The 11757-nt window shown below is 40.4% G+C and overlaps 1 long non-coding RNA gene across 4 annotated transcripts in view; it reads right to left on the bottom strand.

Annotated features, from left to right (window-relative positions):
* LOC111751346 (uncharacterized) overlaps positions 1-11757 on the bottom strand; it is an 82845-nt gene that overhangs the window by 24093 nt on the left and 46995 nt on the right. The gene's annotated exons all lie outside the window — the stretch shown is intronic.

Below are 11757 nucleotides of genomic sequence, written 5' to 3'. Positions count from 1 at the left end.
ACTATCGGTATCTGCAACAGGCTTCAACTTACTTTTAAGAACTTATTCCCCATCAAGCCATTACCTAAATATAACAAAAAACAGACATTTATGTAACACTGACTATGTGCTGGAGTCCCTGGGTGGTCCAAATGGTTAATGCACTTGGTTGTTAACTAAAAGCTTAGAGATTTGAGTCCACCCAGAGGCGCTTCAGAAGGCCTGGTGATATACTTTCAAAACATCAGCCATTGAAAACCCTTCTGACCTGAAACTAAAACCATTCCTGGAGACCAGCCCCCCAGCCAAACAATAGATAAGCCCATAAGATAAACAGTAACACCCGAGAGGAGCATACTCCTTAGAACAATTAATTATAGGAGATCAAAAGGACAAACTCTGCCCAAAAGTAAGGCCAAGAAGGCAGGAAGGGGTAAAAAATCAGGACTAAAAGAAATGAGGAAACCAGTACAGAAATGGGGAGAGTGCTGACACATTGTGGGGAATGAAACCAAGGTCATGAAATACTTTTTGTACAAACTATCTAATGGGACACTAATTTGCTCTGTAAACTTTCACCTAATGAAGAACAACAAAAAAGTTTAAGGGGGAAGTAAGTTAATGGTGGTGAAACAATACAGATAGAGATGGTGAGAATGGTGACTGTGAATAATGTAACCAATTTCATTGAACTGTACATGTAGGAATTGTTGAATGGGTGTATGTTGTGTACATTTTCACCAAAAAGATAAAATTAAAAATTTTCTATTAGCCACAGTTAAAGAAAACCTATGGAACATAGTTCTGCTCTAACACACATGGGGTCACAAGTCAGAATCAACTAACTCAGTGGTAACTGTTGCATACTGGTATGACTATGTGCCAGGTACTGGTCTAAATGCTTTACATATATGAACTTATTTGTCATTATTATCCCATTTTATAGACAGGGAAGCTGAGAACCAGAGGATGGGGAACAATACACCTATATAGTTTGTTAAAATGTGAATTCACAGGATTCTGTCAAGAATACCTGTTTTGATATTTCCAGAGGTGAGTCAATGAGTGGTATTTTTTAAGTCTTTCCCACATAATTTGATAGGGCTGGTCCAAGGGCTGCCATTTGGGAATTACTCTTCTATTCAGAAGGGGTTACTTTCCCCATATACACCAAAACTTTCTACCTTTGGACCCTGGGCTTATTGTTTCATTTATTGTGTTTTCCCCGATTCCCTTTCCTGCCCAAACTTCTAAGTTCTTCTCAAATGTTACCTCTTCCTTATCCTGATATTCTTCAACCAGTTGCAATTGTCCCTTTGTTTGAATATTTCCCCTATTGTGAACACCATAATCTGCTTTGTATTATTGTTATTTGTTTGCGCTTAACACACTTAGAATGCAAACTCTCTGAGTAGAACTGCTCTTTATCATCATACTCTCATGTAATGTGCCCCAGTGAAGTAGAGACTGAGTGTCGAGTAAATATTTATTGATCTGAAATGAATTTGGCTCTGAAATTCATTCTATCGATGTAACCACACATGTGTAGAAGGGCTCCTCCTGGTTCTCCCGGAGCCACTGTGATCCCTCCCTCTGGCTCCTGCCTCACTTTCTCAGTACCAAAGCAAAGTTTCCTGAAGGACTAGTCCATGTTCCTTGCCTCCTCGGAGGTACTTTCCACTCCCTCCTCAATGCCTTCCAATCTGGTTTCATAGGGAATAGAATTGATAGGACTTAGTGCTGGGTTTTGCCTCATATGCATACAAAAGGTGAACAAATCTGTCTTGGAAGAAGTATGGCTAGAATGCTCCTTAGAAGCAAGGATGGAGAAGTTTCTTCTCACTTACTTTGGACACATTATCAAGAGGGACTAATCCTTGGAGTAGGACATCCTGCTTGGTAAAATCAGCAAAAAAGAGGAGAACCTTCAACAAGATGGATTGACACAGTGGTTACAACAATGGGTTCAAACATAGCAACAACTTTGAGGACAGTGCAGGACCTGGCAATGCTTTGTTCGTTGTACATAGGGTCACTATGAATCAGAGCCGACTCAACAGCACCTAACAACAGCGTGCTGGGTTGTGGTGATTCAGTGGTAGAATTTTCACCTTACATTCAAGAGACCTGGGTTTGATTCCCAGCCAATGCGCCACATATGCAGCCACCATCAGTCTGTCAGTGAAGGCTTGTGTTGTTATGAGGCTGAACAGATTTCAGTGGGGCTTCCAGATGAGGACAAACTAGGAAGAAAGGCCTGGTGATCTACTTGCAAAAATTAGCCTGTAAAAACCCTATGGAGCACAATGGTCCAATTCACAACCAAACATGGAGACGGCACAGGGCCAGGCAGCATTTTGGTCAGTTGTATGCAGGGTCACCATGAATCAGGAGCCGACTTGACAGCAGCTAACAACAGTGCTGGGTTAGCTGCAAAGAGTGAGAGGGAATGGAAGCTCTGTGAAGGGGAGCTACTAATAGAATGACCACCAGCCTAAGTGACAGAGTTGGAGGGATGCCATTAATCAGAAGAAGGTAGACAGAAGAAAGACAGGTTAGGCAGGAATGAGGATAGAATAAAATTTGGACATATGGTGTCTGAGGTGCCTGTGGGAATGTCCTAGAGCGGATGCCCAATTAGTAACTGATAAGGCAGGTGTGACCTGAAGAGATGGACCTGGGACATATCAAACACGAGAGAGGACGTATGGGACTAGATGAAATTGCTGAGAAAAAATATGGGGAGCAAAAAGGTGATCAAAGGTGTAATCTGGGAAGCAGTGGTGTCAAAGCACTGGGAATCATTTATTGAGACTGGCAATCAGAAGGTCAGAGATGACCTCAGTGAAGGCAGTCTTAGTGGTGTTTTAGGGAAAGAATCCATGTCCTTGTCCTCAAATACTTTGTAAGGCCTTTGTTATTGGTTTTGTAGGGCCACCATACAAAGTACCACAAATTAAATGGCTTAAAACCCAGGAATTTATTCTCTCCCAGTTCTAGAGGCTGGAAGTCTGAATTCTGGGTGTCAGCAGGGCCATGCTGCCTCTGAAGGCTCTAGGGGAAGATCCTTTCTTGACTGTCCCTGCTTCTGGTAGCCTTAGGTGTTTCTTGGCTTGTGGCATTAAAACTTCAGTCTTTGCCTCCATCTTCACACAGTGTTCTCCCTGCATGTCTCTATGTGTCTCTTCCTGTGAGGACACTGGTTCATAAAAAGATTACAGCCCACCTTAATGACCTCATCCTGACTAATTGCATCTGCAAAGATCCTACTTCCAAACAAAGTCACATTCATAGGTACCAGGGGTTAGGACTTCAACATATATTTTGGGAAAACATGAATTAACCCATAACAACCCTTAAAGGAAGAATTACACTCCTGTCTTTCCCTCTTCCCCTCCTTTCACTCCCTCTCTCCTTCCCTCTTTCTTTTTTTGCATGTGCTGTGCCTAGGACCACAGTTATACACAGTAAGTACTCGTTTTTCTTATTTTTCCATTGCCGATGAGGATAATAACATGCCTAATACTCTTGTTGCAAAGTCATGAGTAAAAGATGGAGGACTTCCAGCCAATAGGGCTCCATAGACAGAAGCACCACGCAGTTCCTCCACAGCAAAGATCTGAAAAACTTAAGTAAAACAGAGACAAACATCATTCTTGGAACCTGAAGTGCTAAATGAAGAGTTAAAGAACTCTACACACTCAATGACACACTCAAGAATATCTACACACTCAATGACAAGGCTCCAAAATACATAAAGCAAACTCTAACAGCACTGAAAAGAGAAATTAACAATTCTCTAATAATAGTAGGAGACTTCAACACACCACTCTCAGTAAAGGACAGGACATCTAGAAAGAAACTCAGCAAAGATACAGAAGAGCTAAAGAGCACAATCAGCCAACTTGACCTCATAGACATATATAGAACACTCCACCAAACAGCTGCACAGTACACATTCTTTTCCAGCGCACATGGAACATTCTCCAGAATAGAAAACACCTAAGCCTCATAGCAACCCTCACCAAAATCCAAAACATTGAGCTAATACAAAGTGTCTTCTCTGACCACAGTCCCACCAAAGTAGAAGTTAACAACAGGAAGAGCAAGGAGAAAAATGAATTGCATGTAAACGGAATAACATCCTATTTAAAAACCACTGAGTAATACAAGAAGTCAGAGATGAAATAAAAAAAATTCCTAGAATCAAACGAGAATGAAAACACATCACACCAAAACCTATGGGACACAGCAAAGGCAGTCCTCAGAGGTCAATTTATAGCAATAGATGTACACATCAAAAAAGAAGAAAGGGACAAAATCAAAACATTAACTACACAACTTGAGCAAATAGGAAGAGAACAGCAAAAGAACCCTGCAGCCATCAGAAGAAAGGAAATAAATATCAGAGCAGAAATAAATGAAATAGAGAATAGAAAAACAATAGAGAGAATCAACAAAACCAAAAATTGGTTCTTTGTAGGGATCAACAAAACCAAAACAAATCACTGGCCAAACTGACAAAAGAAAAACAGGAGAGGACACAAGTAACCCAAATAAGAAATGAAATGGACCACATTACAACAGACCCAACTGAAATAAAAAGGATCATAACAGAGTATTATGAAAAACTATACTCCAACAAATTTAAAAACCTACAGGAAATGGACAAATTTCTAGAAACACACTACCTACCCAAATGAACATAAAATGATGCTGAAAATCTGAATGGACCCATAACAAGAGAAGAGATTGAAAAGGTAATTTTTTAAAAAAGCCAAAAACAACAAAAAAGCCCTGGCCCAGATGGCTTTACTGGATAATTCTACCAAACATTCAGAGAAAAGCTTACACCAGTACTACTCAAACTATTTCAGAAAATACAAAAGGAAGCAATACTTCTGAATTAATTCTATGAAGCCACCATAACCTTGATACCAAAACCAGGCAAAGACTCAACAAAAAAAGAAAATTACAGACCAATATCTGTCATGAATATAGATGCGAAAAATCCTCAACACAATTCCAGCTAATAGAATTCAGCATCGTATCAAAAAAATTAATACACCACGACCAAGTAGGATTCATACCAGGTATGCAAAGATGGTTGAACATTAGAAAATCAATCAAGATAATCCACCTCACAAAAAAAAGGAAAGAAAAGAATCACATGATCATCTCAATCAACGCAGAAAAGGCATTCAACAAAGTCCAAAATGAATTCCTGATAAAAACTCTCAATAAAATAGGTATAGAAGGATAATTTCTCAACATAACAAAGAGGATATATGCAAAGGCCAACATCATTCTTAATGGAGAGAGGCTGAAAACATTCCCCTCAAGAATAGGAACAAAACGATGATATCCTTTATCACCACTCCTATATAACATTGTGTTGGAAGTTCTACCTAGAGCAATAAAGCAAGAAGCAGAAATAAAGGGCATCCAAATTGGTAATGAAGAAGTTAAACTCCTTATATGCAGATAATATGATACTATACATAGAAAACCCAAAAGACTCCATGAGAAAACTACTGGAACTAAAAGATTCAGCAGAGCGGCAGGATATAGGATAAACATATTGATCAGTTGGATTCCTATACACCAATAATGGGAATCAGGAAAAAAATACCATTTATAATAGCCCCTAAAAAAACAAAATACTTTGGAATAAATCCAACCAGGGATGTAAAAGACCTACACAAAGAAAACTATGAAACACTACTGCAAGAAACCAAGAAAGATAAATGAAAAACATACCATGCTTATGGATAGGTAGACTCAACATTGTGAAAATGACAATTCTACCCAAAGCAATTTACAAATGCAATGCAATACCAATCCAAATAACAACAACATTCTTTAAACAGATGGAAAACATTATCATTAAGTTTATATGGAAAGGGGAGAAGCCCCAGATAAGTAAAGTGCTACTGAAGAAGAATAAAGTAGGAGGACTCACAGTACCTGACCTCAGAGCCTACTATACAGCTACAGTAGTAAAAAACAGCCTGGTGCTGGTACAATGACAGATGTATTGACCAATGGAACAGAATTGACAACCCAGGTGGAAATCCAACCACCTATGTTTGCCTAATCTTTGACAAGGGCCTAAAGTCCATCAAATGGGGAAAAGACAATCTTTTAACAAACGGTGCTGGCAAAACTGGATGTCCAGCTGCAAAAAAATGAAACAGAACCCATGCCTCACACCATATACAAAAACTAGCTCAAAATGTATCAAAGACCTAAACATAAAGCCAAAAACTATGAAATTCATAGAAGAAAAAATAGGATTGATGCTATAGGCCCTAATGCACGGCATTAACAGGATACAAACCATAACTAGCAACACACAAGCTCCAGATGATAAGCTAGGTAACTGGGATCTTCTAAAATTTAAAAACTTACGCTCATCAAAAGACTTCACCAAAAGAGTAAAAAGAGAACCTACCAACTAGGAAAAAAATTTCGACTATTGTAATTCAGATAAAGGTCTACTCTCTAAAATCTACAAGAAAACACCTCTACAACAAAAAGACAAGTAATCCAATTAAAATGTGGGTAAATGAAATGAACAGACACTTCACTGAAGGAGACATTCAAACGGCCAACAGACACATGAGGAAATGCTCACGATCTCTAACCAAATGCAAATCAAAACCACAATGAGATACATCTCACCCCAGCATTACTGGCATGAATCAGTAAAACAGGAAATAGCAAATGTTGGAGAGGCTGTGGGAGGATCGGAACTCTTATGCACTACTGGTGGGAATGCAAAATGATACAACCATTTTGGGAAATGATATGACGATTCCTTAGAAAGCTAGAAATAGAAATACCATATGATCCAGCAATCCCACTCCTAGGAATATATCCTAGAGAAATAAGAGCTGTCACACGGATGGACATATGCACACCCGTGTTCACTGCAGTATTGTTCACGATAGCAAAAAGATGAAGACAACCTAGATGCCCTTTGACAGATGAATGGATAAACTGTGGTACGTACACACAATGGAGTATTACACAATGATAAAGAATAATGATGAATCTATGAACCCTCTCATAACATGGATGAATCTGGAGGACATTATGCTAGTGAAATAAGTCAATCACAAAAGGACAAATATGACACCACTACCGTAAAACCTCATGAAAAGGTTTACATACAAAAAGAAACAATCTTTAATGGTTACGAAGGAGGGGCAGAGTGAGGATAGAAAAACACTTAATAGATAAGTGGTAACTTTGGTGAAGGGTAAGACAGTACACAATACCGGGGAAGCCAGCACAGCCTGTACAAGGCAAGGTCATGATAGCTCCATAGACACATTCAAACTCCCTGAAGACCAAACTGTTTGGCTGAGGGCTGTGGGTACCATGATCTCAGGGAATATCTAGCTCAATTGGCATAACAGAGTTTATAAAGAATATGTTCTACATTCTACTTTCGTTAGAGCGTCTGGGGTCTTAAAAGCCTGTGAGCGGCCTTCTAGGGTACTCCACTGCTCTCATGCCTTCAGGAACAAGGAATAATGAAGAAAACTAAATATAAAAGGGAAAGATTACTCCAAAGGACTAATGGACCACATCTGCCATGGCCTCCACTAGACTGAGTCTAGTACAATGAGATGGTGCCCAGTTACCACTGACTGCTCTGACAGAGGTCACAATAGAGGGTCCTGGACACAGCTGGAGAAAAATGTAGAACTAAATTCTAACTCAGAAAGAAAGATGAGACTTGCTGGCTTGACAGACTGGAGAAACCTTGAGAGTACGGCCCCCAGACACCCTTTTAGCTCAGTAATGAGTTCACTCCTGAAGTTCACCCTTCAGCCAAAGACTGAACAGGCCCATGCAACAAAGCAAGACTAAAGGGGCATACCAGCCCTGGGGCAGGGACTGGAAGTCAGGAGGGAACAGGAAAGCTAGTAATAGGGAACCCAGGTTTCAGATGGGAGAGTGTTGACATGTCCTGGGGTTGTTAACTAATGTCATAGAATAATGTGTGTACCGTTTGATGAGAAGCTAGTTTGTTGTGTAAACCTTCATCTAAAGTACAATAAAAAAATTAAAAAATAAAAAAGAGTTAAATGAGTTGACCCTCAGGTCAGGAAAAACAAGGGAACCCCTCAATGAGGTGAATTGACACTACAGCCACAATAATGAACTCTAACATACCAAAGATCATGAAGATGGCACAGGACCCCAGGCAACATCTTCTGTTATAAATAAGGTCAGCATGAGTTGGAGCTGACTAGGGCACCCAACAATGACAACCACATGAGTCGAGATTTCAGTAATAGGAAGCGAGAGGTGATTACCCCTGGGCTTCATTTAGGTAGGGAAGGTTTCCCAGAGGAGGAGACAGGCAGACAAGAGCTTCTTCCATTGGCAGAGACTGTTTCAGTCCAAGGATGTCCCATGGACAATGCCTGATGAACAATGGTGGAATTGACTCAGACACTGGGTGGCAACCGCAGCTCCCAGATAATGAATGCAGTTGTCCACCTGCCTGTGAAGAGGCAAGTGTCAAAAAATAAGGGATGTTTCGAAGTCACTAGGAGCCTAGGGCCCACCCTGAGTTGCTGTCCATTTGTCTGCATCTTTTGTCCATTTCTCTGTTTTTCTTGTTCACCCTCCTAAAACCCAATCATCCTTCGCAGTTACAACCACCCTCATGTGTCTGGGAGAAAAAAATGCACAGCTCCTCACAGTTTTTGCCAGTAGTTGGGGGAGGAATATGAAAGCTGGCTGTTGCTCCCACAGCTGAGGCAGCATTAAGTCTTCAAAAGAGGAAACACTTCTGCTATCATCACCACAGTGGTAACTTCTGCAGGATTTCTTCTTCCCATACAGCACTGGACAGCCAGGCTTGGCACACAGCTGAGAGGCAAGAAGAGGGCGTGGCCATGACACTGACTCAGGCCCCTCCCCTGCACAGCTGCCTGTCCCCCACTTCCTCCTCCTCTGAAGTTAAAGGTCAGCCTCCCGTTCTCATGCCAAGTTTTAAAAAAGACCCAAAAAATTAAAAAAAAAAAAGAAAAGTCTCGCTCAAAACTAAATTCGAAAAATGAATAATCTTTCCCCAAACTACTTAATGATACCAGCAGGGGAGAATTATCCCATAAGCAAGGTAAGCACAAGTAGGCCCCTGCTTACTTTGCTTGCTGGATCATCTGCTTTTGTCAGGGATTGCAAATTTTAAAAGAGGCTTTGATTCTGTAGGAAGGTTCTGTGGTTGCTGGGAGAGAGACAGAGGCCAGCCATACCTAAAAGCAGAATTTTGATGTGGTGAAAAAAAGTGAAATTGTTCACTACAGATGATCTGGTAAACAAGGTAAGCACCTTGCCTGTTGGTCAATCCACCCCTGGACACCAGAATGATAAGATCTTCCAATTATAAATGTTTAACGGACAAAATAAAATGCATAAATGCCCTACTCTCTTTTCACGCAAAACAAAAAAGTCAAACTCATTGCCTTCAACTTGATTCCAACTCGTAGTGACCCTACAGGACAGGGTAGAACTGCCCCAAAGGGTTTCCAAGGAGCGGCTGGTGAATTCGAGCTGCCAACCTTTTGGTTAGCAGCTGAACACTTAAGCATTGCATCACTAGGGCTCCATGTTAATGCGGACCTCTTAAAACTGATCCTAATTTCTTTCAGAAGGCTCTGTAGGGTAGATCAAAAGGCTCTTCTTAATACAGAAATATTCCAGTAGTAATGTATTTCCCCATCTTTCCACGTCTTTCACCCTAGTGTGAACACTAAAATATTGTTCATTGCTGCGCAAAAATGCTGCATTGCAAAGGGCTACAAACACTCTGAAAGTTGCTCTTGAAGGTAGAGTAGCTAAAGCAAATGGAAGAAATGATGACATAAAAGATCTAAACAGAAGATTTCAAAGGGCGGCTCAAAAAGACAAAGTGAAGTATTATAATGAAATATGCAAAGACCTAGAGTTAGAAAACCAAAAGGGAAGAACATGCCCAGCATTTCTCAAGCTGAAAGAACTAAAGAAAAAATTCAAGCCTTGAGGAGCAATATTGAAGGATTCTATGGGCAAAATATAGAACAACTCAGGAAACAACAAAAGATGGAAGGAATACACAGAGTCACTGTACCGAAAAGAATTGGTTGACTTTCAACCATTTCAGGAGGTAGCACTTGATAAAAAATTGATGGTATTGAAGAAAAAAGTCCAAGCTGCACTGAAGGCAGCGGCAGGAAAAAAAAAAAGAAAGAGTTGCCAGGAATTGATGGAATACCAAGTGAGATGTTTCAACAAATGGATGCAAAACTGGAAGTGCTCACTCATCTTTGCAAAGAAATTTGGAAGACAGGTACCTGGCCAGCCAGTCGAAAGAGATCCATATTTGTGTCCATTCCAAAGAAAGGCAAATTCAACAGAATGAGAAAATTATCAAGCAATATCATTAATATCACACACAAGTAAAATTTTGCTGAAGATAATTCAAAAACCGTTACAGCAGTACATTGACAGGGAACTACTAGAAATTTAATCCAGATTCAGAAGACATGGAACAAAGGATATCATTGCTGATGTCAGATGGAACTTAGCTGAAAGCAGAGAATACTAGAAAGATGTTTATCTCTGTTTTATTGAGTATGCAAAGGCATTCGATTATGTGGATCATAACAAATTATCGATAACATTGCAAAGAATGGGAATTCCAGAACACTTAATTGTGCTCACGCAGAACCTGTACACAGAACAAGAGACAGTCGTTCAAACACAACAAGGGGTTACTGTGTGGTTTAAAATCAGGAAAGGTGTGCATCAGGGTTGTATCCTTTCACCATACATATTTAATCCGATGCTGAGCAAATAAAATGAGAAGCTGGACTGTACAAAGAAGAACAGGGCATCTGGGTTGGAGGAAGACTCATTAACAACCTGTGATCTGCATGACACAGCCTTGCTTGTTGAAAGCTAAGAGAATTTGAAGAACTTAATGATGAACATCAAAGACCACAGCCTTCAGTATGGATTACACCACAACATAAAGAAAACAGAAATCCTCAAAACTGGACCAGTAAGCAACATCATAATAAACAGAGAAGACTGAAGTTGTCAAGGATTTCATTTTTCTTGAATCTGCTGCAAAAGATCTCTCTACAGCATTAAAAAGCAAAGATGTCAAATTGAGGACTAAGGTGCACCTGACCCAAGCCATGGTATTTTCAATCACCTCATATACATGTGAAAGCTGGACAATGAATAAGGAAGACCGAAGAATTTATGCCTTTGAATTATGGTGTTGGCAAAGAATATCGAATATACCATTAACTGCCAGAAAAACAAACAAATCTGTCTTGGAAGAAGTACAGCAAAAATGCCCCTTAGAGAAGCAAGGATGACAAGACTCCATCTCGTGTACTTTGGGCATGTTATCAGGAGGGACCAATCCTTGGAGAAGGATGTCATGCTTGTTAAAGTCAGCGATACACAGGAAGACCCTCAGTGCGATGGATTTACACAGTGGTTGCAACAATGAGCTCAAACATAGCAAGATTGAGAGGATGGTGCAGGACCAGGCAGGGTTTCGTTCTGTTGTACATAGGGTTGCTATGAGTCGAAACTGACTTTACGGCACCTAACAACAATAAAAACAAAAGGGCTACTCTCATACACTGTGCATTTGAGAGGCCTGTGAGGAAGAGCAAACATCAACTCGGGCACTGAGCAGCCCCCTTCAGCAGACGAGGCCAACTCCCACCTACAAGCCACCATGTAGAGCTTTCTGCT

This window comes from Loxodonta africana, chromosome 17 (genome assembly GCF_030014295.1).
Source record: "Loxodonta africana isolate mLoxAfr1 chromosome 17, mLoxAfr1.hap2, whole genome shotgun sequence".
In the NCBI taxonomy this organism is placed as follows: Eukaryota; Metazoa; Chordata; class Mammalia; order Proboscidea; family Elephantidae; genus Loxodonta; species Loxodonta africana.
The sequence above is the reverse complement of the archived record's forward strand: the minus strand, read 5'-3'. Positions and strand labels throughout refer to the sequence as shown.